This window comes from Neofelis nebulosa, chromosome 2 (genome assembly GCF_028018385.1).
Source record: "Neofelis nebulosa isolate mNeoNeb1 chromosome 2, mNeoNeb1.pri, whole genome shotgun sequence".
Lineage (NCBI taxonomy): Eukaryota > Metazoa > Chordata > Mammalia > Carnivora > Felidae > Neofelis > Neofelis nebulosa.
Window position 1 is genome coordinate 15,325,221 of NC_080783.1, and position 27,316 is coordinate 15,352,536.

Here is a 27,316-nt window from a genome sequence, read left to right on the forward strand (position 1 = left end):
TTGTTAATTAAATGGTCCAACGTGACAGGTCACAGTATTTAGTTGGCCCTTAATAAATGTTGAATCTCCTCGACAAATATTTAGTGAATGCCTACTCGGCTCCATACCTAATGCTTCCCATTCTGGAAACGTGCCCACGGTACTCAGAAAATTCCCACTCCTGTGGCAGAGACAGAAACGACAAACAGGCCTGACGTGGCCAAAACTGCTGGGTAAGTCCACGGGCTGTATTAAGAGAACAGACAAATGCAATCCTCTGTCCAGGAGGGGGAAAAGGTCAAGGAAGGCTGGCTAAGAACATAGTTGATCCACATTATCTTTGGCAAAAGAGACGAGAGAGGACACGACAGGCTGTAGTAACAGCATCTACAGAAGCGCAGAAGTATTCAGGAACTCCTAAGTACCTACAAAAGCAGGCTGATAAATGACCCCACAGGTATCAGCCCCTAATCCCTGGAACCTGTAAATGTTACCTTATTTAGGAAAAGCATCTTTGTAGATGTGATTAAATTAAGGGTTTGGAGAAGAGGGAGCAGCCTGGGATTATGAGACGGGCCTTAAATGCTGTCAAGGATGCCTTCAAAGTTTTGAGGGAAATGAATTTTAAATCTAGAACTGTACTCCTAGCTAAATTCCTCATTAGCTGCATTTAGAATAAAGAAATTTTCAGACAGGCAAAGACTTAAGAAACTCATTCTGCAAACAAACTCTGCTAAGAAATTACTTTAAAAAGTCCTCCACCATGTGCATATACTATTTTGATAGTTTTTTTTTTCTTTAATGTGTTATTCATTTTTGAGAGAGAGACAGAGACAAAAGTGCAAGCTGGAGAGAGGCAGAGAGAGGAGGAGACACAGAAATCGAAGCAGGCTCCAGGCTCTAGCTGTCAGCACAGAGCCTGACGCGGGGCTCGAACCCACAAACCGTGAGATCATGACCTGAGCTGAAGTTGGATGCTTAACCGACTGAGCCCCCCAGGTGCCCCTTGATAGTAGTTTCAAAGACAATTTTATTAAAGCTAGAATTGACCGACGGTTTTGTACTATTTTACAAGAGCTACATCCCACAGGTTAAGGGCTTAGTCTCACAAGAGTATTCCCCACTTGCTAGTCATGAGTCACCAGCTGGTTATAAATCAGGGATTCCCACAATGCCCTCTTCAGGTTCAATAATTTGCTAGAATGGCTCACAGAACTCAGGAACACCCATTACTTATGTTTAGTGGTTTATTATAAAGAATAACAGCTCAGGAGCAGCTAAATGGAAGAGATACATGTAGTAAGGTATAGGGGGAGGGAGAGACACAGGAAACTTCCAAACCCTCTCCAGGTGCGCCACCTTCCCAGCACCGGCTGTTCACCAACCCGGTGAACCCGGAAGCGTAACCGATTTCATTGTTCAAGAGTTTTTATCTCCGGCCCCTCACTCCTCCTCAGAGGTCAACGTGTGGGTCTATAGGTTTAAACCCTCTAATCACTGGGTCTCTGGGGTGATCAGCCCCATCCTGAGGCTATCTAGAGACCCCCCCCCCACGCCCTAAGTCATTTCATTAGCATAAACTCAGGTGTGATCAAAGGGAGTGTTTATGAATAACAAAAGATTCCTATCATTCAGGGAAACTTTAAGGGTCTTAGGAGCCGGGTACCAGCAGTGGGGACAAAGACCAAACATACTTTTGTATTACACAGCAGAATTCTGTTATCATCCTCTAGACTAGCAGCTTATTTTTATTTTTACTTAAGTTTATGTATTTATTTTTCCAGACACAGAGCGATGAGGGGCAGACAGACTAGTGAGAGAGAATCCCAAGCAGGCTCTGCGCTGTTAGCATGGAGCCCCAACACAGGGCTCGATCTCACAGTGAGATCATGACCTGAGAGCCACCCAGTGCCCCTCCATTAGCAGTTTAAGTAGGAGGTAAAAGTGCAATCATGTCAGTCACGTTAAAAACAAATCTTCCATTAGGTACAACTCCCTGGGGCTCCCCGCTCCTTGCTAGGGGGGATGCTGCCTGATTTGTGCATCATTTAATAAAACGAATTAGGTCTTTTTTTTTTTTTAATTTTTTTTTTCAACGTTTATTTATTTATTTTTGGAACAGAGAGAGACAGAGCATGAACGGGGGAGGGACAGAGAGAGAGGGAGACACAGAATCGGAAACAGGCTCCAGGCTCCGAGCCATCAGCCCAGAGCCTGACGCGGGGCTCGAACTCACGGACCGCGAGATTGTGACCTGGCTGAAGTCGGACGCTTAACCGATTGCGCCACCCAGGCGCCCCACGAATTAGGTCTTAAACTCGAATGGTTGAACTGTCTTCTTTAACAACAACAACGAATAAAATAGAACAATTACAACAACATGCTGTAATGAAAGTTACGTTGACCATATTGGAATTAAGATTTAAAAACTTAATTTTCAAAAGCTATGTGAATGTAATCTTTCTCAAAACATCTCACTATACTGCACTCCCCCTTCTTGTGATGATGCGAGACGATCAAATGCCTAAGGGATCAGATGAAGAGAGGTGTGGAAGAGAGGCAGCCTCCAGCTCCCACTGCCCTCCGAGGACAGGTCAGGGGCAGGAGCATCCCATGGTTGACTACGGGTAAGTACAACCACGGACAGCGAAACTCAGCTCCGGGGGCACGACTATACACTGATTAGATAAAACATATTAAAATTACTTGCTTCTTTTTACTCTATTTACTATGTCTACCGGAAATTTAAAGTCATGTATGTGGCTCATATTTGTAGCTCTCACTGCCTTTCTCTGAGCCCAGCACTGCAGCTTAGCCAGTGCAACGGTGAAAAAAAGAAATGAGGAGCAGGAGTACTGGAAAAGGAGAACAGAACCTTCCCTGTTTGTAGATCATTGCCGGTCTGACAAGAAAATCCAGAAGAATCATTCGAAAACTATCCAGACAGAATTCACTCAGATATCTGGACACGAGGTAAATAATAAAAGTCTGTGGTTTTTCTATATACCTCTAGTAACCAGTTAGAAAATGGAAAGAGGGAAGCACCTGCTGGCTCAGTCGGTATGGCATGCAACACTTGATCTTGGAGTCATGAGTTCGAGCCCCAGGTTGGGGGTAGAGTTTACTTAAAAAAAGAAGATCATGAAAAGAGAAAAGATCTTAGCCACAACAATAAAGCAACTTTCAAATACCTCATGCACACAGCACCTTACTTAAACATATGAGTGTATGCATGCACACATGTATAAAATGCTACTGATGGACACTAAATTCAAAAACAGACCAGTTAGTTCCTGGGTAGCAAAGATCATTATAATTCTGCCAAAACTAACCTATAAACCAAATGCAATCCCAATCAAAATCCTGGTAGGACTCTGTTACTCTGTTAGAAGAAAACCTTTTAAGATTTGCTAATAAAACGTGAGAACAAGAATACTTGGTACATACTTGCCCTGTTAGACGTCAAAAGGAACACTAACTATTCTGGCACAGAATTTTAAAACCAGAAACAGTCACTGGATTTTGATATTTGACAATGGCAGTATTTCAGAGCAGTGGTTAAAAGATTATTCAATAAATTAAGCAGCATTAAAGAAAACTCAGAACTGAGCCAATGGCTGGATTTAAGTCCTAGAAAGCTGAGGGGCAGACCCGAGAAGCAAACAATCAGCCAGGCAATCCCTCTCCTCACAGTTGCCACGTCCCAAAAAGGATTTGTTTCTAAGTCTTTTTTCTGATTACGGAATCCTCTCCTGTGCTAGCAAGGCAGCCTACACAGCCCAGTGCCTGGCCTGCAACTTTTGCGAAGAGAAACACTGCTTCTGTCCGAACTGTGTGACACCGCTCCGCTCCTGTGTGTACCCCAGAGAACCACAGCAAACGTGACATTCACAGGGACCCAGCAGCCTATGAGCTAGGAGGCCCATATCAAACACATGGACGTGTTGATCCGAGAATACTCTCTCCAGAACTTAAAACTGGAGTCGAATTAAGAGAACTTGCGAGAATTAAGAGACGCTAAAAAGCCTGCCAAAGTAAACCTGTCCTTCAAGATTGAGTTGAAGCCTCTCTGTGAGGTCCTCCTCGGTCCCACAGACAGCTACACTGACCCCTCTGTGCTGACTCATCCCCCCTCCCTTCCTGTCTAACACAGAGGCATGAACAAATACAGAATGAGTAATCCCAAGTGGCCTGACAGATGCAACACAGAAAATGAGGGAAGCTAGAAGTGAAAATGAAATATAGAAACAGGTAGCAGATAGAATGAGGTGGGTTTTTTAAGCAAAGCAGTTGGTTGATCCAATTTGTTTTATCATGATTCCTTGGGCTATCACAGAAAAGAAACCATAAAGGATTCCAGGTATGAAGTTACTGGAATAGCCCAAGTGAAGGACAAAGAGGTCCAAAGTTTAGGGCAATAGTTACAGAAGAAGGATTAACTGTAGAGATTTTTCTCAAGTAAAGCCAATAGGATATGGGGGATGTGAAGATTAATCGTGGAAGATTAGCATCAACACTTCTAGAACGTTGGGTGACTTGTACTAGACATGAGGAAATGAGAGGAAAAGCAGCCACGTGGGAGACTGCACGAGGACAGGGCTGGATACGAAGTGTGTGGGAATGACCAGGAGAGATATTCAAGATTTTTGTCAGAAATATAGGACTGGGGCTCCCAACAGAGCTGTAGGTGTACATGTGGATTTTAGAGTCATCACTGACCCTACCCGCATTAGAGTCCAAACCATGAAATCCCTCAAAAATAGTATATTCACCTATAAGGACAGACGCCACAAAAGCCAGCTAGAAAGGTTTAAAAAAAAAAAAAAAAAAAAAAGCAATCCCTACCAAAATAACACCAGCATTCTTCACAGAGCTAGAACAAACAATCCTAAAATTTGTATGGAACCAGAAAAGACCCCGAATAGCCAAAGCGATCTTGAAAAAGAAAACCGAAGCTGGAGGCATCACAATCTCAGACTTCAAGACCTATTACAAAGCTGTAATCATCAAGACAGTATGGTACTGGCATAAGAACAGACACTCAGATCAATGGAACAGAATAGAGAACCCAGAAATGGACCCACAAACATATGGCCAACCAATCTTTGACAAAGCAGGAAAGAATATCCAATAGAATAAGACAGACTCTTCAGCAAGTGGTGCTGGGAAAACTGGACAGCGACATGCAGAAAAATGAACCCGGACCACTTTCTTACAACATACACAAAAATAAACTCAAAATGGATGAAAGACCTTAACATAAGACAAGAAGCCATCAAAATCCTCGAGGAGAAAGCAGGCAACAACCTCTGTGACCTCGGCCACAGCAACTTCTTACTCAACACATCTCCGGAAGCAAGGGAAACAAAAGCAAAAATGAACTACCGGGACCTCATCAAAATAAAAAGCTTCTGCACAGCGAAGGAACCAATCAGCAAAACTAAAAGGCAACCGATGGAATGGGAGAAGATAACTGTAAATGACATATCACATAAAAGGTTAGTATCTAAAATCTATAAAGAACTTATCAATTTCAACACCCAGACACTTAATAACCCAGTGAAGAAATGGGCAAAAGACACAAATAGACACTTCTCCAAAGACATTCAGATGGCGAACAGACACATGAAAAAATGCTCTATATCATGCATCATCAGGGAAATACAAATCAAAACCACAATGAGATACCACCTCACACCTATCAGAATGGCTAAAAATTAACAACTCAGGCAACTACAGATGTTGAGGAGGATGTGGAGAAAGGGGAACAGTTTTGCACTACTGGTGGGAATGCAAACCGGTGCAGCCACTCTGGAAACCAGTATGGAGGTTCCTCAAAAAACTAAAAATAGAACTACCCCACAACCCAGCAATTGCACTACTAGGGGGATACGGGTGTGCTGTTTCGAAGAGGCACATGCACCCCAATGCTTATAGCAAAGCTATTGACAATAGCCAAAGTATGGAAAGAGCCCAAATGTCCAGATGAATGGATAAAGAAGATGTGATGTGTACACACACACACACACACACACACACACACACACACACTGGAGTATTACTCGGCAATCAAAAATAATGAAATCTTGCCATTTGCAACTACATGGATAGAACTGGAGGGCATTATGCTAAGGGAAATTAGTCAAGTGAGAGAAAGACAAATATATGACTTCACTCACATGAGGAATTTAAGATACTCAACAGATGAACATAAGGGAAGGGAAGCAAAAAGAATATAAAAAGCAGGAAGGGGGACAAAACAGAAGAGACTCTTAAATATAAAGAACAAACAGGATTGCTGGAGGGGCTGTGGGAGGGGGGATGGGCTAAATGGGTAAGGGGCATTAAGAAATCTACTCCTGAAATCATTTGTTGCACTGTATGCTAACTAACTGGATGTAAATTAAACAATAAATTAATTAAAAAAAAAAATAAGAACACAGTTCTACAAACCAAGGGCAGACAATGAAGGTCAATAAGGACACTGTCAGGAGTGTCAAAGGCTACAGAGAAGGCAACAAGTAGATATAATATTAAGGCTCAAGTACTTGGCCTGGCCTGAGACAATCTATCACACTTTCTCATCTTCCTTATCAGGAAATTTCTAAATTATAATCCGTACATATTACTCAACCAGCTAGCTATTCAAATGCATATTTTATCAACAGTTAAGTCCGCTCTTTCAGAATTCCTGAGCTCCCACTAATAAGCATATACTGGTCATTTTGGGCCAGGTTGTTGGCCTTCCAAAATTTTTCTGGTGTTATGTTCAAGTCTCTCAACTCAATTTAATAGACCCTATCTCACATCCTTTACTGTGCCGGGATGCAAACGCTAATTCATGCAACAAAATATGAGTTACTTCTATATGCTGGGCACTGGGTGTGCATCAGTAGATAAAACACAAAAATATACCTGTCCTCACAGAGCTTTCTTTCTAGCGCAGGGATACATTAAACACAGCTACTGTCCCCTAAGGAGCCCCAAAGAAACACATCATGTTCCAGACTTACCTGGCAAGATAACAAATGCATTTATTATTTCATGAAGCCAATGTGAAATCAATCAGTAACAAGAAATACAAAGCTATAATTAATCACCTACAGTGCACCTGCCTGTCCACTGAAATCATACAATAGAAACAAACACTATTAACTCAAACATCCGTGCAGTCAGCTCTCAGTTACCTGGGTAAACTATCAACGCATCAAGAGCAATTCCTTAATACTGACTCATGTTTCTGGGTTAGATCCATCCAAACTTCTACCATGTAGTCTTCTAACACGGTATGGTGTAAAAAGACACAGTTTTAAGACTTCAGAAACTAACTCAAATCATTACACATGCCAGCTTTACCATGTGCACCACTTTTCAAATGAACTTGCAGAGACATGCTCCCGAAACCCAATACCCTTCAATTCACTTCCCAGAGCCCATTAACCGAAGCTCCTGAAACTCTTCCCAAACTCGATTCATCTCTGAAGCCGCCTCAAACTAATAAGCCTCCAAGCCCCGACCTAGCTTCAGTCTAAGAGTTCAGTCTCTAAACTTGAAGGATCACAACAAGCCCCTTTTGGTAAAAGCTACTGGTATTCCAAACGCGTGTACCTTTAATGCTGGCTGTATGGACTACTGTCCTAGCATACCATAAATACTACAAATCATGCATAAAACATAGAAATTCTTAAAAAGAAGTAAAGTTTCTAACCTTTTCTTCCTGCACCCTAGCGATGGGTTGCAGACACACCTGGAACACAAGGACCCGACAAGAAAGACTCATCCTTATCCGAAAGAAACTGAAGCTCAGAGGTTAAGGAGTTTGCTGTGCTCATAAAAATGAGACAAAACTAGATTTGGGGATTCAAGTAACAGTGTGGTCCCAAAGCTCAAGCCTTTCGTCACCCTTTTCTCCCAGGCCAATCTCCTTCCTTACACCTGGGGTCCCATGAACTCCCTCCCTGACCTCACACCAAGCTCCTAGCCAGCTGCCACCTCTCACAATGCTCCCACCTCAAGATGCTACTAGATAAAACAGGAATTCCTTTTATGCCTCAGTAAATGACACAAACCAAACACTATGAATTTCTAAAGAGAGTGCTATGCTGTCTAAAAAAGCATACAGTCTACAAAGAGAGGCTTAGTTTCAGGGTAAATGATGAAGACAAATTCTTAAACTCTAGCATGTCAGCAACACCAGGAGTTACAATTCAAAAGGAAAATGACTTAGGAAAATATTCACTATGGATATGTAAAAAAATGACACACGTATTATGGTCCATGTGGTATAATTTCAATTAATGTTAATTCTGTTTACATTAAAATTATGTCAAATACAGTTCTAAGATTAATTGTGGTTTATTCTGGTCGTCTATGAACTAAAATAAACTCCATGCTTCATCTTAGAAAAAACTCAGGGGTGCCTGGGTGGCTTAGTCAGTTAGGTTAAGTGTCTGACTTCGGCTCGGGTCATGATCTTGTGGTTCATGGGTTCAAGCCCCACATAGGGCTCTGCTGATAGCTCAGACCCCGGAGCCTGCTTTGGATTTTGTGTCTCCCTCTCTCTGCCCTTCCCCTGCTCACGCTCTCTCTCTCTCTCTCAAAAATAAACATTAAAAAAAATTTTTTTTTTTTTTTTTTTTTTAAAAACTCAACAGGAGGTTTCAAGTCCATTGATCAATGGTCCTGAATGGGAATTCAGGGTCCTGGTTGTTTCACTGTTACAGTAAAAAAAAAAAAAAAAAAAAAAAAAAAAAAAGTCAAGGTCCAGAATGAGGATTACTACAAGGTCCAGAATAAGAAACCTATATGGTTGAAGAACTTTTTATAATGCTGGCCAAAATGATACTGAATATTTTACAGAACATCAGAAGAAACATCAATGAAGAAAAATGAACTCTATTACATTTCCACAAAATCAATTTAGAACTGAAATAATATTCAAAGGTTAAGAGCTATCTATTTCAGCAATCAGCATAGTTACTATCTAATAAAACCCATGCAAATACCCCCGCGAATTCCGAGTAGTAAACACATAAAATGAACACACAGAAATGCACAAAGCAAACTAATAAAATCTCAAAGAAACCAAAGAAAGAAACAGGGCACAGATAACAAAAATCCTGAGACAAGAGGAAGAAGAGGAAAGGAAGGTGAAGAAAAAGAACGCTGATGGAGAAGATCATAACACTACTGAGCAAGAAAGGATTACAAACAAGGAAACTGAACTCCAGAAAGGCTAACTGGTGTGGAAAACACCACACCGCCAGGCACGATATGGCCAGTGCACATCAGCAGCCATGGTGACAGGGTTAGAAACATCTTGGGCCAGACCCCCAATGCTCTTCTTGCAACAACTCACAGCCCACATGATCCTCCTCATTTGCTGGTTGTGCAGTCTCCCTCCTACTCCTAGAACCTTCCATTCATTCAGCAATTATTTTCTCAATTGAAAGAATCAATGAATAAAGTTTCACAAGCTCTTAATTGTTTTGTTTTTCCACCCTCTGTTTTGTGCTTCCCCCTGGGCTGTGATTTATCCACACAGCTTTCTATCTGCCAGCCCTGCTCTTCCCCAACTGCCTTGGACGTCCCATCTGTGCACCAAACTCAAACTCAACTGTTTCTTCAAATCCAACTTATGTCTCCTTTTGCTCAGCTGACCTTTCCCTGGACGCCCTGGCCAAACACAACCATTCTGACCTCTGCATGGCTCACTCAACATTAACCACATCTCGTGCGTATCTTCCTACAGCTTGAACATTCTTGTCTTTAAGAAAAAGTTCCTACTCCTCTTTAAATGATGTACACTTTTATTATATGATGGATTCTCTCACACACTGGAGTCATAATATCTTGTTATTGCTTACCAAAAAACTACTCCTGAAGGACACAGAAAAACAAAACAAAACAAAAGACAAAGAGGCACAAGGAAATTTTTGGAAGTGATAAATATATTAATTACCTTGATTGGGGTGACGGTTACATAGGCGTATGTATGTAGAAACTCCAACTGTATACATTAAATATATGCAGACTTTTGTATATCAATTAAAAAGCAGAGAAAGGAAGGTGGAAGAAGAAGAAAAAACTGGAGAAAAAGAGAAGACAGAGAAGAAGGCAAGCAACTAACACAGGAGGTCAAGTGTGTGCCCTGAACTACCATCTGTTGTCTCCCTTAATGCTCACAATAACTCCGTGAGGGAGAATTAAAATAGTTATGTTCGTTAAAATATTTACGTTAGAGAAACTGAAATGAAAGGCTTAGAAAGGTTAAGGAACCACCTCAAATTTACATAGCAAGTTTTATACACATGGTTGGCAATGATTCCTTCTCCACTCCACAGCAGAGTTGATGATACAGGATAATTAATGTATTTAGGAATGCCACCTAAATCATTATCAAGGTCATATCACAAAAGGTATTTAAAACAAGAGGGGACTCGTGTTAAGTTACCTGAATGAGAAGTACACTATGTCAACCTATTTCAATGTGCTTTATATACATTTCTAGAAAACGAAAGCACAAGATAAATCCTAAATTACTAGTGTTAAAATAAACTAGGTAATGTCCCTCTCAATTTTCTCCTATTTACAATATCTCTTCTCAGTCTCCCCTAACTAAAGGTTACAATACATTAGACGTTTCTTTGAAGTATATTTGTATATGCAAAGATAATAATGCTGCTTCAGAAGAGAAGGCAATAATAAAAAGTGGATAGGGGCGCCTGGGTGGCCCACTCGGTTGGGCGGCCGACTTCAGCTCAGGTCATGATCTCTCAGTCCATGAGTTCGAGCCCCGCATTGGGCTCTGTGCTGACAGCTTAGAACCTGGAGCCTGCTTCAGATTCTGTGTCTCCCTCTCTCTCTCTCTCTGCCCCTCCCCTGCTCATGCTCTGTCTCCCTCGGTCTCAAAAATAATTAAAAACATTTGTTAAAAAGTGGATAACTTAGAATATATTGCATACTCTAAAGACAGTTAAAATAGTTAACATTTATTAAGTGCTGACTGTGTACAGACACTTACCTCATATAAATCCTTATAACAATCTACAGGTAGATTCTATTATGATCCCTATTTTACAGAAGAAGCAATGGAGTCACAGAGAGGTTAAACAAGCTGCCCAAGGTCACAGAGCTAGTAAGAAGTAGAGCCGGGACTCAAATCCAAGCAATCTTAACTCCGAGTCCATCTTCCGACTCACCAAATTACAATGGAAACGAGCACATTTTAGAGAAAAAGTATTTAAACAAGCACTAAAATGCAGAACTGGACAAATCAAAAGTAGATTCACAAAAATTTCCCAAGGGGAAGGGCACATATGAATTATCCCTACAGTCATTTATGAAACTTAAAATGAAATATTAGGTATAATATGGTAGGAACAAAAAAAGAAAAGCGAAGAAAGTCAAACAAGGTTGATTAAAAGTTACTAAAAAGAACTTTAAAGGAAAAGCATCCACTGTGGTTTTGCACTACAACTAAGACAGAACCTTAAGTCAAACAATGACAAGACTGGAGGAAAGCGGAGCTAGGAAAAATATACAGAACAGAGAAAAAGGAGAGCAAGGATGACTACAGTGTCAACAATGGAAGGACACAAGGGATGATGGTCAGGAACACTTATGCTAATATTTGGAAGGACAAACGAAGGAAAGAAAGGAAACAACCGAAAGGTCTAGCAACAGAGCAAAGGGGAAATAAAATGTGGTCTAGCCCTGAAATGTCAGAGCACATCACCGTGAAAAGAAATGAACTACACAGATATGTACATACCTACTCTGATGAAATCCAACGGAGGAAACCACAATGATTAAGTGATAAGGAGTGAAAAAACGTATGTTGCAAAATACATACAATACTATCTATCTGAAGTTTAAAAACACATAATACTATACACTGTTGGGGGATAGTAAAACTGTACAGAAATGCAGACAAATAATAAAATTCAGATCACCAAGTTCATGTCAGTGGTTAACTGGAGGATTTGAGGGAGGGAAACAGGTCTCTTTCTCTGGATTAAACATTATAAAATACTTTTCAGACGTACAGAGAGCACTTCTGTTTTTTTTAACAGAAAGAAAATAAAAAAAGGAACATGATATTAGATGATGGCATTCCAAACTGCATTATATTCCTGATCCAAAAAATTCCAAAAGGGCAATGATAATGATTCCTGAAGAGGAGGATATATCCTTAAGTATTCACATTCGAGTACAAGAAGAAAATTCTAATTAAATTCTCTCAATTCAGTTCGTTTCTCTTTATTTATGCTCTCCCTGTAAAAACAGGGCTGTGGGGGCTGGGGGAGGGCAGTAAAACTATGTGTAATCCAAATAAATATTGTCCTGAATGTCATCACGGCTCCTTTCCTGATATAATGGTGTCTTCAGAGGGAAGAGCCCCAGAGAGGAGGCCCAGTGCCTGGGCTAATAACACAGACTCTGGAACCAAACTGCCTGACAGGAGATCCAGCACACCTTAAGCAAGTCACTTTACATCCCCTGGGCCTCAATTTCCTCATCTGTGAAATAAAAAGGATTTAAAAAAAAAAAAAAACTGTTAAAATTGAGAAGAAAACAGAAAGAGCATCTGACCAGAGGGAGTATTATTGTAAAGGTGTCGGCTATTAGCCTTCTTCCAAAGACCGTTAGTTTAGAAGAAAAACCAGGATTTGTACCAGAAAAATATAATTGTGGTTACTTTCTAAATCAAGTAGGGGATAACAAAGCTGACCATGACAGGACAGGAAAATGGACAGCTTTTTCACCTCCCGCGCAGTCAATGTTAGGGTAGCAGGGTAAGCGTTTTATTTTTCTAATAGTCTTTGGTATCATTATAACATCTCCAGTGTGTACATATTCGCAAACATACACACCTGGACTAAATTCAAGGTAAAACACTATTCCCTGGCTCCCTTGTTCACCTGTCAGCCCACCTCATCTCAGAAAACCAGGCTATCACCTCCACTGCGAAGATTCCCCCTTCCCCTCCTCTGCTCCATCTGTACAGCACCATACTGCAATACATCTGCGCGTACACCTTCTTCGCCTACACCATATAATGTCCATACGCCTCATTCTTTTCATGAACCATGAGGACCTCTTTGAGAACAGAGACCAGCAACCATTTTCAAATTCCCAGTGTGTCGCAAGATAGGCACTAAATACGCACGTGAATGAATACATCGATTCCACTATATTCTCTTATAACAAATACCTTCAGAAACAAGTAGAAACCTGTATTTGGAGGTGGTTTATCCAAAAGATTATTCAGGTGTCTTCAGTTCTATTTAAGAATGAGCAGATCAGTTGAAACCACTGAATCATCTACCAGTTCTTTTTTTTTAAATTTTTTTAATGTTTATTTATTATTTTTGAGAGAGAGACAGAGTGAGAGCAGGGTAAGAGCAGAGAGAGAGGGAGACACAGAATCCCAAGCAGGTTCCAAGCTCTAAGGTGTCAGCAGAGAGCCCGACGCGGAGCTCGAACTCACGAACCATGCGATCATGGCCTGAGCCGAAGTCGGACACTTAACTGACTGAGCCACCAGGCGCCCCATTATCCACCAATTCTTTATGCCTCAAAGTGGGAAACATCAGAAGTATGGAAGTATACTCCAGTAAAAACAGAAGCTAAACTTTGAAATTAAAAGAACTAAGGCATTTAAAATGTCAAGGAAACAAAAGTAGTCTAAAAACTTTCTTATGAAACTAAAAATAGCATGTACGAGAAGATACCACAAGATTTAATGTTTATATCTCCTCCTTTTCTCCTTTTTCAGAAGAGAACTAATCACAAGTCAGATGAAAGGATTTTCCCTATTAAAGTGGATAAAATCAAAACTAAACCATGTATTAAATCAATTTCACATGATGCTTCTATAGTGAGGTTTTGTAAAGACCCTATCAGTCAGCTAAAGATGGGCTGATTTTTAACTTAACAATTCTTGGCAATTTTCTGGAAATTGCCAGGGCTCCACTAGAAGGTACTGATTCGCAACAAATCAATTCCAGGCCTTCCTTGGGCTACTACAGAAGGGGTGTCCCTCCTCCCAGCTAAGGGGCTGGCCTCACTTGGATCCCACCCCCTCCCATGTTCTCGGGAACTTTGCACAAAGAAGCTAGCACTTTTCTCATCTGTATTCAACCTCTCCCTTCCAAGGAACACCTACCTTCCCATCGGCTTTTAAATTTAAACAATACTCAATTCCCCTCTCATTGGAGCCCCCACCCCTGCAGGCACACTGCTTCAGACTATGCCCGCACTTCCCGGGCCACTCCTCCCATCTGCGGTGCCTCCTCTACCCAGCTCTATCCCAGGCCTCCCCCAGGTCGTATTCTAGTCTCTTCACAGGCAATCTCACCCAGGCCAGAGGGTTCACCCACCACCTCCACACTGATGGCTCCAAAACAGTAAAACTAGTAATCGCTGGACATCTCCTTCTCTCAACCTGTAAACTATTAATCACCATGTCTGGCAATTCTACCTCCAAATTTCCTTTTTCTCAGTATTTCTGCTCATGATATGAGGCTCTTCAGAGGATCAAACGGGCTAACGTGATAGTACTTTGAAGGGAGACAGGGGGACTTAAATCTGAGTATTAGTATTCATTAAATTTAAATCTCCTTGAAAACAGGGCCTTTATCAAATTCATCTTTTTATGCATTGAGTAAGCGTACTGCAATGCATTATTTGCATTGGCTTAATACACATTCAACTGAGATATTCATATACTTAACAGCTTGTATTTCCCAAACCACATTATTATTTTGTCTCCTAAGAGGTGAGAATTTTAACTGTAAATTACTCTGGTTACCTTCGATCATTATGATGCTGGCTTATCTAAAGTGAGAAAACCCTGTCACCTTTTTTGGCCTGGCGTTCCTGACAACATCCAAATCCCATCAAGTCCAAAGCTCACCTAAAGATCCTTGGTTCCCAACGTTCATGTTAGGAGGGGAAATTTTAAGTGTTACAGGAACATTTAGGCCGGGAGGCAGAACGCTTCAAAAAGTTCCCCATCTCATTTTTCTATCTTGCAATGTGAGCTGGAGTACGCTGGGTAGGAACCAACACCGTGAAATGAAAAGAATGTTATCGTTCAAAAGTTCTCAAACTCTCGCATTATGTACATTTGATCACAGACTCAGAACGCAAGACTGTAAAATCTCACATCAGTTCAAAAAACTCCCTCATTTCCATCTCAATCACAATCCTCATTATACTCTTCATTCACAGTACTTTTCCTTCATTGCACTTCTCATAACCTGTAATTATGTATTTATCTGTAGGATGATTTGCTTCATACGTTTCCTCCATGAGGGCAAGGATCACCTCAATTCTGTTCATTGCTGTATTTCCAGCACTTACGTGGTGCCTAAAATATAACAGGAGTTAAAAGGCTGTAGCTGAGCAATTAATTGAATGAGGAATAGAAGTAGTCATTTAAGCAGGGAAGCACATAAGCAATGAGAAAGATCCTGAGGCTCTAAAATCTGACCCCCCAAACCAGTGGGCATGATTTTCCGCTCATAATTTATCCATCCTTCGTTTCTCCATCCCCTTTTCCTTCCTTCCTTCCTTCCTTCCTTCCTTCCTTCCTTCCTTCCTTCCTTCCTCCCTCCCTTCCTCCCTCCCTTCAAGGACATTTTAGACTCAAAAAATATTTCAGCTTTGAAGCCCAACCGAACATCTTAATAAATCCAGTAACTGAGACCCAAAGACACCAGGTGACCTGTCACCTGGACCCTGCTCATAAAAGAAGAGACAGCACGAAAAGCCTAAAGAACAAGCCACAGTGACTGCAGAAGTCTTAGTCATCCCTAAGGGTCAGAACTGTGCAAGAAGATGCCAGAAAACAAAAGGATGAAGTCTGTGCAACGGACTACCACGTCACCACACCTCTTCCCTGTAATAACCTTCTAATTCGCTTCAGGAGCCAACTCAGCGACAACCTTCACCTCCCAGGACTAATCTGGAGAAACAAACAAGGTTGCAATGGTCATGAAAGAAGGTCTTCAAACTACAGCTCTCCAGGGCCCGCCCCCCCCCCCCCCCAAAAAATCCACCGTGGCAACAATTCAGCCAGCCACCAAAGAGAGGCAGCATAATATAGTGGTTAGATTCAAGAGCTCTGGAGTTTTAGACAGCCTAGTCTGAATCCCAGCTTCTCTTACTTGCTGTGATCTGGGGCAAGTTATGTGTCCAAACTGCGGTTTCTCTAGCTGTAAAATGGGAATGAGCACCACAACAGAGGGCTGTTAACTGTGTGAAGATATCACGTATAACGCACTTTGTACAGGGCCCGGCATGTAATAAAGTCTCAATAAATGTCAACTATTTGTCACTGTATTCAGCCGTAATCGCTTTCGCAAGGCCTATTCCCTCTCTAGCTGCCATATAATTTTAAAGACGTTGTTCTACCCTTTCCATGTTGGAGGGGCCATACATACAATAGCTTAGAGCACATTTTCTAAATCCAGACCGGGGGAACCAGTTAAATGTCGCTGCGTCTCAGGTGGCTCACCTATGGAGCGGGCCCGATAACTACTCCCCCGCAGGACTGCTGATAACGAGCACCACCTCGGCGTTACACATTCTATTACTGGATGTGTAATTAAAACGCACTTACGGAAAAGTAAACCTGCAACTCTCAACCCCAACCATCCGCCAACCGTGGCCCCACCAGCCAGGGGCCCAGAACAAATGCCAAGGTCGACCCCGTTCACCCACCCAATTTCTGCCCCCAGCCGGCAGCAACAGACACCCCCGCGCGTCCCTCCAGCAGGGTTTCCCGCAATCGCAGGGCTATATCCTCGCAGGGACCGCGTCAAGGCCCACCCAAAGGAAGATGCCAGCACCCCACCCCCCACCCCCCACTGCCCGCCAAGCCGCCCTCCCCTACAGAGCCGGGAAGGACCCAGGGCATCCTTCCTCCTCCGGACTGCGCGGACGCCCGCGCTGCGGTTCCCCCAGCTCACGTGAGCCCTTCGGCCCAGACCCCACGTCACCCGCTTCCCGGACCCCACGGCGGCGCCTCCCACCCTGCCCGGCTGCCTCCCCCACTACGCCGCGGGCCGCCACGCGACCCCACGGCCGCCTGCGCGCCCACCCCCGTGGCCCGGCTCCGCGGCCTCGTCGGGCACCCGGGGCCCCCCGGGCCGCTCGCGTCCCACCCCCAAGCCCAGGAGGCGGTAGGGCCCAGCCCGGCCGCACGCCGAGGCCGCGCCGCCGACAGGCCCCCGCCGCTCCCACAACGGGCGCCGCACTCACCGCGACGCAGGAGCCCTCGTTCTTCCAGCCTCGGGCCCGCGCAGGCCTGGCTGCGCCCCAGAGAATTCACGCCCCGTGCCGCCTCCTGGGGACCCCGGCGCAGCCGCCGCGCCCGCACTGCGAGAGGACGACCTTCTGCTACCCCGGCCGCAGCCGCCGCCGCCGCCGCCGCCACCGCCACCGCCTCGTCCCAGCCCCGGCCGCGGCGACACACGAAGCGTCGCTCGCAGGCGCCGGCAGACCAGCGTCTGTTGAGCCGAACCGCCCGGGACGCGCACCCCCGGCCGGCGCTCGTTGCATATGCAGAGAGGCCGCCGCCCATTGGCCCGCGGGCGGTGGCGCGTGCGGGGCTGGGCCTATCGAATTCCGGCCGGGGAGCGCGGCGCGGTCGGCCCGGGGCGGGACGGGGTTACTACGGGTCATTCGGCGGAGCCGCCGCGGACGGGACTCAGCCGCCACCGGCGCGGGGCGGGGACCCGGTCGGCGGGAGGGATCGGACCGCAGCGGCGGGGGGAGGGGGGGCGGGCTCTGCGGCCGAGACGTGGGCGGAGGACAGGCGGGTCCAGCGGGGTCTGCAGTAGGGCCGTCCCCTCGGGGGGAAAAGCCCGCCCCTCCCCAAAAAAAGAACTGGAAATGCACTGTTGCTGCTGTGGTGTTTAAATCTTAACATCGATCATGCGATAATACGCGTATCCTTTTCATGCTTAAGCGCATCACTAGCCTTTTCTTCTTGCACACGTTTTTGTCCAATTTTGTAAAATAAAATGATTTTCGGAAATAATCGGAAGCGAGAGGGGCTCCTTTATTATTTCTCTTCTTTTGGCCCCACTGAACCCAGTAAATAGCCCATCAAGATTTGGTTGTTTTCAAGGGATAAAGTTTATTCCACGTTATTGTTTTTAGACATGCTTCTTCTGCATCCAGAAGTGTTTCTGTATTTTAAAGAGTTTGTCGTTATATCTCATTTTAAACACTACAAAGCAAAAAGGACAGGAGTGCAGGTACACTGCCTCCCCACAAGCAAACAAATGCAAACCAAAACACAAATGACTAACACAAAAACTACAGTGCTCTGAAAAAAAAAGATGCCTTTCATTACCCACTAGTAGGAGGGTTGGGCCTTTTTTTTTTTAACCCAACAAAATATTTAATTGGTCTGGGAACAAAGTTATAACAGTAAGTCAGATGTGATACCACAGGAAATAAAACTGATTTGGAGGGTTTTTTTTTAAATTTTTTTATTTTTAGTGAAGGAGCTAGAAATAGCTACTTGAATAGTAAATCTCCCCGCTATGCAAAACTTTTCTTTAAGTAGGTGAAAGGTGACGTTTCTGAGCCAGCCGGAGGCTAAAAGCAAGGGCGCACTTCCCAAGAGAATCTCTAAAATCAGCGAAGCCGCCTGAACTTGAACTCGGTGGAGCGTTGATGCACACAGCAAAGAAAGCTCTCTCACCTTGGGCCCCAGGCCAATTTAGCTACCTAAAGGAATGGCTACCTGACTCAGGCAACCTGTTCTTCCACTAGGAAATAGGTTCAGTTGCTGCTAGTCCATAGAAATGCTATCAAAGGATGGACTCTGGGGACGCCTGGGTGGCTCAGTCGGTTAAGCGTCTGACTTCGCTCAGGTCATGATCTCACAGTTTCATGGGTTCGAGCCCCACCTCAGGCTCTCTCTCTGTCTCTCCCTCCCTCCCCTGCTCTTACTCTCTCTGTCTCTCTCAAAATAAACTTAAAAATAGTTATTTTAAAAAAAGTTTTCAGTATATCTTTATTTTTATCTAGAGCTTTTGAGAGTTATAGGATTTGCCTTCGATTTCCTTTTAGAAAAATTCAATTCAGAAACTATAACGGCCAACTAAATGAAAGCATCCAACAGTACCTTTTATAGCTTTGTTATTTTTCCAAATTACAGGGGAATTCAGGGAGATGTCTTTGTAATTCTCAAGAACACTTAATGATCTGTTTTATTTGAAGGGTCGCAGAAATAGTCTGTGACCGCCTGACTAACTACTGCTAACATTTTCCATAATCATTATAATGTAAAACCAGGGCCAGCTGATGTTCAAAAGTGTAACAGAAGCCTTTTTTGTTCTTTCATTTCTGGGGATTGAGAAGGGGTGGGAGGAGCTGAGGTAGCACGGGATACTATAGGTTTGAGTTATGATGGTTCTGGCTCCAAGGATCAGAACAATCAACAAAAAAACGATGACCTTTATTTGCGTCACATAAAGATTACTCCAGAGGCAGGGCAAGTCCGAGAGGAGTCCAGAGACTCTGCCCTGTCACTGAGGATCAGAGCTTTTACCACCTTTCACGGTCAGTCTCAGCATATCGGCTTCATCACAGATGGCAGCCACAGTGTCAAGTGTCACTTGAAAACACAACAGCAACTGGCCCAAACCTAGAGGCATGTTCCCTAAGGCCATTTCTTATTAAGGTGGAAACCCTTCGTCAGAAGGCTCGTGACAGACCGCTCCTCAAGTCCCATTGGCTGGAATTAGGTCACATGTTCATAGCCTAGCCGCAAGGGAGGCCGGGAAGCGTTGGCCTTCCCGGCCTCCCTAATGGGAGGCAGGCACTGTCAACGCGGAAGCAGACAGGGAACGAATAAATGTGGGAAGGCCTGCAGTATCTGCCACAGATATCACCTGAAAGTACTTCTCTCTGACACAAAGTGCTTAACCAATAAAACCATCTATTATCTCGCTTAAAATGGCCAGAGGAAAGCACTTCCGGGGTTGCTTCAAAGGCTCAATTGGTGTTATCGAGAGCCTAGCTTCTTCTTTCTCTGCGTTCTGCCAAGCTCAGTGTTTATGTTCTTTCCCTTCGTGATTTTGCTAGCAAGTGAAATGCTCTGATAAACTGAGCCCCCTCACAGATCACCTACCAGGGCTGGGAAAGGACAGTCTAGCAGCTGGACACAGCATCATTTGACCTCCATTTCAAACTATAAGAAGGGCACTGTGAAGGACAGGGCCCATCCCAAAAGAGGATCATCCTCAAGCTGGCTCTTTAGCACTGTCCTTTAAGGGACCTTTAAGAGTTTTATCAGGCAGGGCATGCCCAGTTGGCTCCTTTGGTAGACCAAGCAGCACTTGATCTCAGGGCCATGAGGTTAAGCACCCCCCCCACCCCATTCTGCTTACCTTTTTCTTTCTTTCTTTCTTTGAAGGAGGTTTTTTAAATTTTTTAAATTTTATTTAGTTTTAAATTTTTTTGTTAACATTTATTTATTTTTTGAGAGACAGAGCACGAGCGGGAGAGGGGCAGAGAGAAAGGGAGACACAGATTCCGAAGCAGGCCCCAGACTCTGAGCAGTCAGCACAGAGCCAGACACAGAGCTCGAACTCAGTAACTGCGAGATGGTGACCCGAGCCGAAGTCAGATACTTAACCGACTGAGCCGCCCGGGTGTCCCTCTGCTTACTTTTTTAAAAAAGAGTTTTATCGGGCAGTACTTACCGGGGAGGAAGTAGTATGATAGGACCCGTGGATCCCGTAGTCACATGCCCATCATTGCTCCTCTGCCATAAAATGGGTCCCTTAGTAGCAGACAAATGTTACGCAAGATTCCATGATGGCAAATCAGACACTCTGTGAGCCAAGACTCAGTGGGCAGGATTGGCAAATCCATACAAAGATTTCGTAGCAGCCCCAGTAAAGGCAAATAATTGCCCTACACACTGGTAGGGAGAAAGCCCTGAGGTGGAGATTCACAGGTGCCATCAGCATATACTGGACATGAGTGATAAGATATGTGCAGGGCATCAACACGTCTGCTACAAGTGGGCAAACAATTGTGTCTACCATTTATCTTTTTGTTGGGGGGAAAAAAATGGAATGTATTTCAAGGAATTTTCCAGTTACTGAATTTCAAGGAAAGAATCAGGAGAATTCGAAGAGGTCCTGTGTGTCCAAATCCTGTGGTCCTGTCTTTCTAGAAAGCCCTTTGTAACATAGGCATCAGATTCAGGAGGAAAGTGCATGGTGATCATGACGTAAGATATCACAGTGGGATACCCTCCTACCCACTCTATATAAAGACCTCTAGGGATTGAGATTCTTAATGTCAGTGTCCTCAATGACACTAGATTGCATAAACACTCTTATCAGTATGAATCTATTCCCAGCCCTACCCATCAGAATTCCATAAAAATAAGCTAATGTTAATTATCTTTATATATATATATAAATAAATATATATATAAATAATATAATTATATAATATATAAAAATATATAAATAATAAATATATAAATAAACATATATATATATATATATATGTTTATTTATTTTGAGAAAGAGAGCATGAGCAGGGGAGGGGCAGGGAAAAAGGGAGAGAGAGAATCCCAAGCAGGCACTGCTCTGTCAGCACAGAGCCCGATGAAGGGCTCAGTCTCATGAACCATGAGATCATGACCTGAGCCAAAATCAGGAGTCAGACGCTTAACTAACTGAGCCACCCAGACACCCCTAATTAGCTTTTGAAAGTAACAACACATACTTTCTCATACCAAGTTCATTTTGATTAAGGATAATTTCCAATCAAGGAAGTGAACATTTTTTTTAAACATTTATTCATTTTGGAGAGACCACAAGTGGGGGAGGAGCAGAGAGAGGGGGACAGAAGATCCGAAGTGGACTCTGTGCTGACAGGCTGACAGCAGTAAGCCCAATGTGGGGCTCGAACTCACTAACTGCAAGATCATAACCTGAGTTGAAGTGACACTTAACCCGACTGAGCCACCCAGGTGCCCCTAAGGCAGTGAACATTTATTAGCTACACATTTGTCTGTGTCTTAAAGTCTCTTTAAATCCACTGTTGGGCTTGTTTGCTGCTCTATGTGGGAGTCTCTACATATATAGAGTCTTATAATATCTTCATTAAACTTTATAATTTTTCAATTCATTTGAATATAGACATAAAGAACTCTGAATTCAGGAAGTTATAGTAAACTCTCCAAAATAGTTGGTTTTCTAGTATTTTTTAAAGATATTCTGGAATAGAGACTTGATATGTTCGATTAAAAAGAGATAACTGAGACATAGCAGTTAGAATTAAGTTTGACTGCATGTAACTGAGAATGCAAAATAATAGTGGCTGAAGCATACAAGGACTTTAATTGCACCTAAAAGGAGTATGGAAACTCCATGTAATCATCAGGGACCCAAGATGATTCTCTCTTTCTTCTATTATTCCTCATGTGTGGCTTTTTCATGTGTGACTTCCCTACTCAAGGTCATAAAACAGCTGCCAGAGCTCCAGCCATCACATCTACCTTCCAGGCATCAGGAACAAAGAAAAGAAGATTGTAAAAGGCATGCAACTCCCAGTAAGTCTCTTTAGGCAATTAAAAGAATTATGAAATTGTTTTTCCCACACATCTCACCCTACATGCCATTGACCAGAATAGACTGGGATGTGAAATCTCCCAGAAGCACACATTACCATCCTAAATGAAATCATGCTTCTGTTACTAACCATGAAGGGAAGTTATTGGGTAAGTTATTGGGTAAGGGAAGTTATTGGGTAAGCAACCTACAGTCTGCCCCCCGCCCTTGATAAAGATGGGGCAGTTGATGGAAACCATAATATGGTGAGCGCTGAAATACGTGCCTTTATTTTATTTTATTTTATTTTATTTTATTTTATTTTATTTTATTTTATTTTATTTTATTGGTTTATTTATTTATTTTGAGACAGAGAGAGAGAACAAGCAGGTGAAGGACAGAGAGAAGGAAAGACAGAATCTCAAAAAGGCTCCATGCCATCAGCACAGAGCCCAACGTGGGGCTTGAACTCACTGTGAGATCATGACCCGATCTGAGATCAAGAGTTGGACACTTAACTGACTGAGCCACTCAGGTTCCCCTGAAATACATGCCTTTAACCTGATGTTGTTCAAGTTTTCCTAGGGTCAACGAAAGTGCTCCCGTTCATTTCTCCCTTTGATTTAGAAGTTTGTGACAATAGAGGGCAACTGTTCTACATTTTTCTGACAAAGAGCTTTCATATAATTGTGAGGTTATGTGTCCTTTCTCTTCTTGGGAACCATCGGTCTTAATTTTCTTCACAGTTCCTTACTGAACTTCATGCTTTCATCCTTTTTCCTTCTTCTTTCTGGACCTGCTATAGTTTCTTTATATCATTATAAAATGTTTGGAAGCCAAGCTGGGATTCAATGCTCTAATTAATTGCACATTAGTTCAAGATATTTCTGTGCCACTAGGTGACAGGTACTGTGCCAGATGCTGCAAATATAGCACTTATCAAGACAGAAAAGGTCCTGACCCTTAAGGAGTTTATATTCTAAGATAGGATCACTATAATAAATAAATAAAAATAGTGAAACAAGATAATTACAGAGTCAAAGACGCTCGTTAGACCTTAGGATAACTGGAAGAAAGGAAGAACAGAGACACTTTTGGATAGAGAGGTCAGCGATGAAAACTCAGAGAGGTGACACTGCAGCCCTGATGAGGAACTGGCTGAGAGTTTTGGCAGGAAAATCATCTTCCCGCTCTAGAGAGCTTTTCCCAGAGCCTAGGGACATATACTTGTATCACGTGAACTTGACCTGGCCTTTTTAGGAATCCTGCCCAGTTTGCAGAATCAATAAATATAACGAGGACCACGGTCCTATCATCTAAAGCTTCATTAGATCTTGCTTTGTCATTTAAGGCATTTAATTTAAATGTCAAGTGCTCTGTGAAGCTCCCAAGCAAAATGACGCGTCCCATTTTCTGTGCTTTGTTTGTGCCATTGGGTTATTGGTTAGGCCTCCTTAGGTTCCAAAGAATAGGAAACGGAAATTAAACTTGCTTAAGCAAATGGCATTTATTGGCTTACAAAATTGAAGGGAGTTTATCTACCCGTAGGGACAGCTTGATAAGGAGCTCGAAAGAAATCAGAAAGAGCAATTTGGACTCTCTCTGTTCCGCAGGTCGGCTTCCTTTGGTGCGGGTGTTTGAAAACCCCCCGAGCAGTAAAACGGCTGGAGTCCCTTGCCTACTCGGAGCCCACAGGAAACTCAGAGTCTCTTCCCAGAAATCTCTTTTCCGCTTGAGCTTCTGGGCGTCCCTCCCTGCCCAATCTGCGTGCCCAGAACACCCTGCTCTGTCCCGACCTGATTGACTTGCTCCTCCCTGGGACGTGAGAGTGGGGTTCAGGAATCCACACCCCAAAGGCACCGAGGCAGTGTGGTGGAAAGGCAGACGTAGCTTTTCCCCAGGGAAATCAGAGCGCGTCACTAGTCAAGGTGAAAGGAAACAAGGACATCAGATGGCACCACCATGAGCTCTTGTGCTGTCTCGAGGCCAGTTGTGTCTTTCTCTTCCTCTGATTCCGTGCTGAGCTGTTCGAGACGAAACGTTATTTCGCCTGTGACGGCTTTCGTTTATCTTAATGTTCATTCTTTCTATGAATGCTACTGAATTCATACTTCTACGTTTCAATCCACATTTAATTGACCACTTCGCAGGCCTTCTAAGCCCTTCCAGTCTGCCCAAACTGGGAGCTCGTAAGACATGCGGAATCTCAAGCCCAGAACTACTAGCACCGGATGTTCATTTTAACAAGATTGTTCAAGTGATTCACAGACACATTAAAAATTGAGAATCACTGGTCTCCGGGTCTAACTAGCGCCATCCACTGGAAATCTAATGGAAGCCACATAGGTGATTTCATATTTTCTAGTAACCACACTTAAAAAGTTCGAAGAAGAGGCGCCTGGGTGGCTCAGTCGGTTGAGCGTCCGACTTCAGCTCAGGTCACGATCTCACGGACAGTGAGTTCGAGCCCCGCGACGGGCTCTGGGCTGATGGCTCAGAGCCTGGAGCCCGCTTCCGGTTCTGTGTCTCCCTCTCTCTCTGCCCCTCCCCCGTTCATGCTCTGTCTCTCTCTGTCTCAAAAATAAATAAACGTTAAAAAAAATTAAAAAAAAAAAAAGTTCGAAGAAAAGAGCCTAATTCATTTTAGTAATATATTTCATGTGACTCAACATATCCCGAATATCATCATTTCAACGTATAATCAATATAAAAAATATTAATGAAAAACTATTAGCGGGTGCTCTTTTAACCTGGGTATGTATACATATTTATATTTATATTTTATACATACAGTATACCTCAGTTTGGACTAACCCCCTCCGAGTGCTCAATAGCCACATATGGTTAGTGGCTATCATATTGATCACCCCAGCTCTAGACTGTAAGATGCATGAAAACAACAGATGGCGTGTGTTTCACTCTCCACTGTATCCCAGCGCCTAGCCCAGTGCCTGACAGGTAGGAAGCACTCACTAAATGCTTGTTGAATTCATAAATTGACAGGAGAGATGTTTAAAATATTTAACCAGCACAGCAAAAGCACTGACCAAAGAGTATAGGTCCCCCGTACCAGTCACAATTGACACAGGGCGTCGACAACCATAACTGCGACATCGGTGAGGGCAGACGTAACACCAGCCAAGAGTACGTGCCCGGGTCCAATCCCTTCGTATCTCAAATGAGGACACAGAGTCCAGACAGGTAAGTGATTTGTGCATAGTCACCCGTTCTTTATGCACAAAGCTAGGATTAGACATTCAGGTCTCAACTTCCAACCCAGAAAGCCTTCCACTAAATTCATTCATTCAATAGCGAGCACCTATTGTGTGCAGAATCACCCTAGGGGGTGGGGAGGGGGGGACAGCAGGAGAAGAAACAAAGAGGAATGATATTCCTGTGCATCCGAGGACACCCCAGCCAACTAAGATCATTTTCTTTTTCAGTGGACCAGAAACCTCAACTCCAGCTGATTTAAATAAAAAAAGGCATGTATTCAGTCATGTAATTGGAGCCCTAGAGGTAGAGTTTCCTTCTGGTGCAACTTCATCTAGACTCCCTTGTCATCAGGCTCCTCAGTATTTCGGCCCCTCTGGGCTTGTCTTTCTTCATGGGTGGACTTCACCAGACCGGTAACCCTTAGCTCTGAACTACCCTTCCTCAAATCGCCAAATTAAGCCCGAGGAAAAAAATAGCTATCTTTTTCAGAAATCCTGGGAAACATCTTCTTGCATTGTGTTGACTGTGATAAGACTAATCTGCTATCCTTACCTCAAAAACAGCTATGTGTGCAGGGAGATAAAATATTCTTGCTCAAGGTAGTCAGGGCCTGTCCCCAGAGCTGAGAGTGGGGCACCAGGGGTAGGCGGCACGTAGGCTTGAGGTGAGGAAGAAGTTGGAGCAAACTTACCTTACACTGGGTAGAGAATGCTGGTGTGCAAAACACAGCAATGCCGGCTCCTGAACCTGTGTTGTTGTTGTTTAATGTTTATTTATTTTTTGAGAGAGAGAGTGGGGGAGGGGCAAAGAGAGAGGAAGACACAGAATCTGAAGGGGGCTCCGGGCTCTGAGCTGGCAGCATGCAGCCCAGCCTGGGGCTTGAACTTATGAACCATGAGATCATCTCCTGAGCTGAAGCCAGCCGTTCAACCGACTGGGCCACCCAGGTGCCCCAAGAACCTGTGTTTTTTAATTAAATTACCCTACCTTCAAAAAGGTACAAGTCAATCGAAACATCCGTTTTCTCCTCTCTCATTTTTCTCTCTCCTCCATTTTTCTCTCCTTTCTTCTTCCCTTTCCAGTCTCTTAAAGGTGGAAACATCAGGCAGACAGAATCGAGAGCTATGGGCAAAATCAAAACAGAGAAGTCATTTCAGGGTTTCTTTTTTCTCCTTCAGATCTTAACTTGAAAACCTTTATTATTTCTATTTGTCTTACTATTATAAAGACAGTTATAGTCTAGAAATTTGTCACGAAGACCATGTACCTGACTTCAAAAAAAAAAAAATATCTACACGTGAAAATTGTTTATTTACATCTTGCTAATTTATTCCTGGTTACACTAAATCTCTAATGACTTTGTAAACATTCCCGGACTCCGTGAACAAATACAAAAACATTTTATATGTTTTATATTTTATCTGTTCTATATACTTTCTATGTAATTTCTAAACCACCACACCCTGGTATTGATTACATCACACCATGCTCAAGAGGTTATTTCTTAAACAAATACACAT

At 43.3% G+C, this 27,316-nt stretch overlaps 1 protein-coding gene across 2 annotated transcripts in view; it reads right to left on the reverse strand.

The window, feature by feature from the left end:
- Positions 1-17,390, reverse strand: part of ACSL3 (acyl-CoA synthetase long chain family member 3) — a 75,001-nt gene extending 57,611 nt beyond the window's left edge. For both annotated transcript variants that reach the window (XM_058703324.1, XM_058703315.1), the window contains exon 1: positions 17,251-17,390. The gene's annotated coding sequence lies outside the window, so the exon portion shown is untranslated. The remainder of the gene's footprint in view (positions 1-17,250) is intronic.
- Between the last annotated feature and the right edge of the window lie 9,926 nt (positions 17,391-27,316).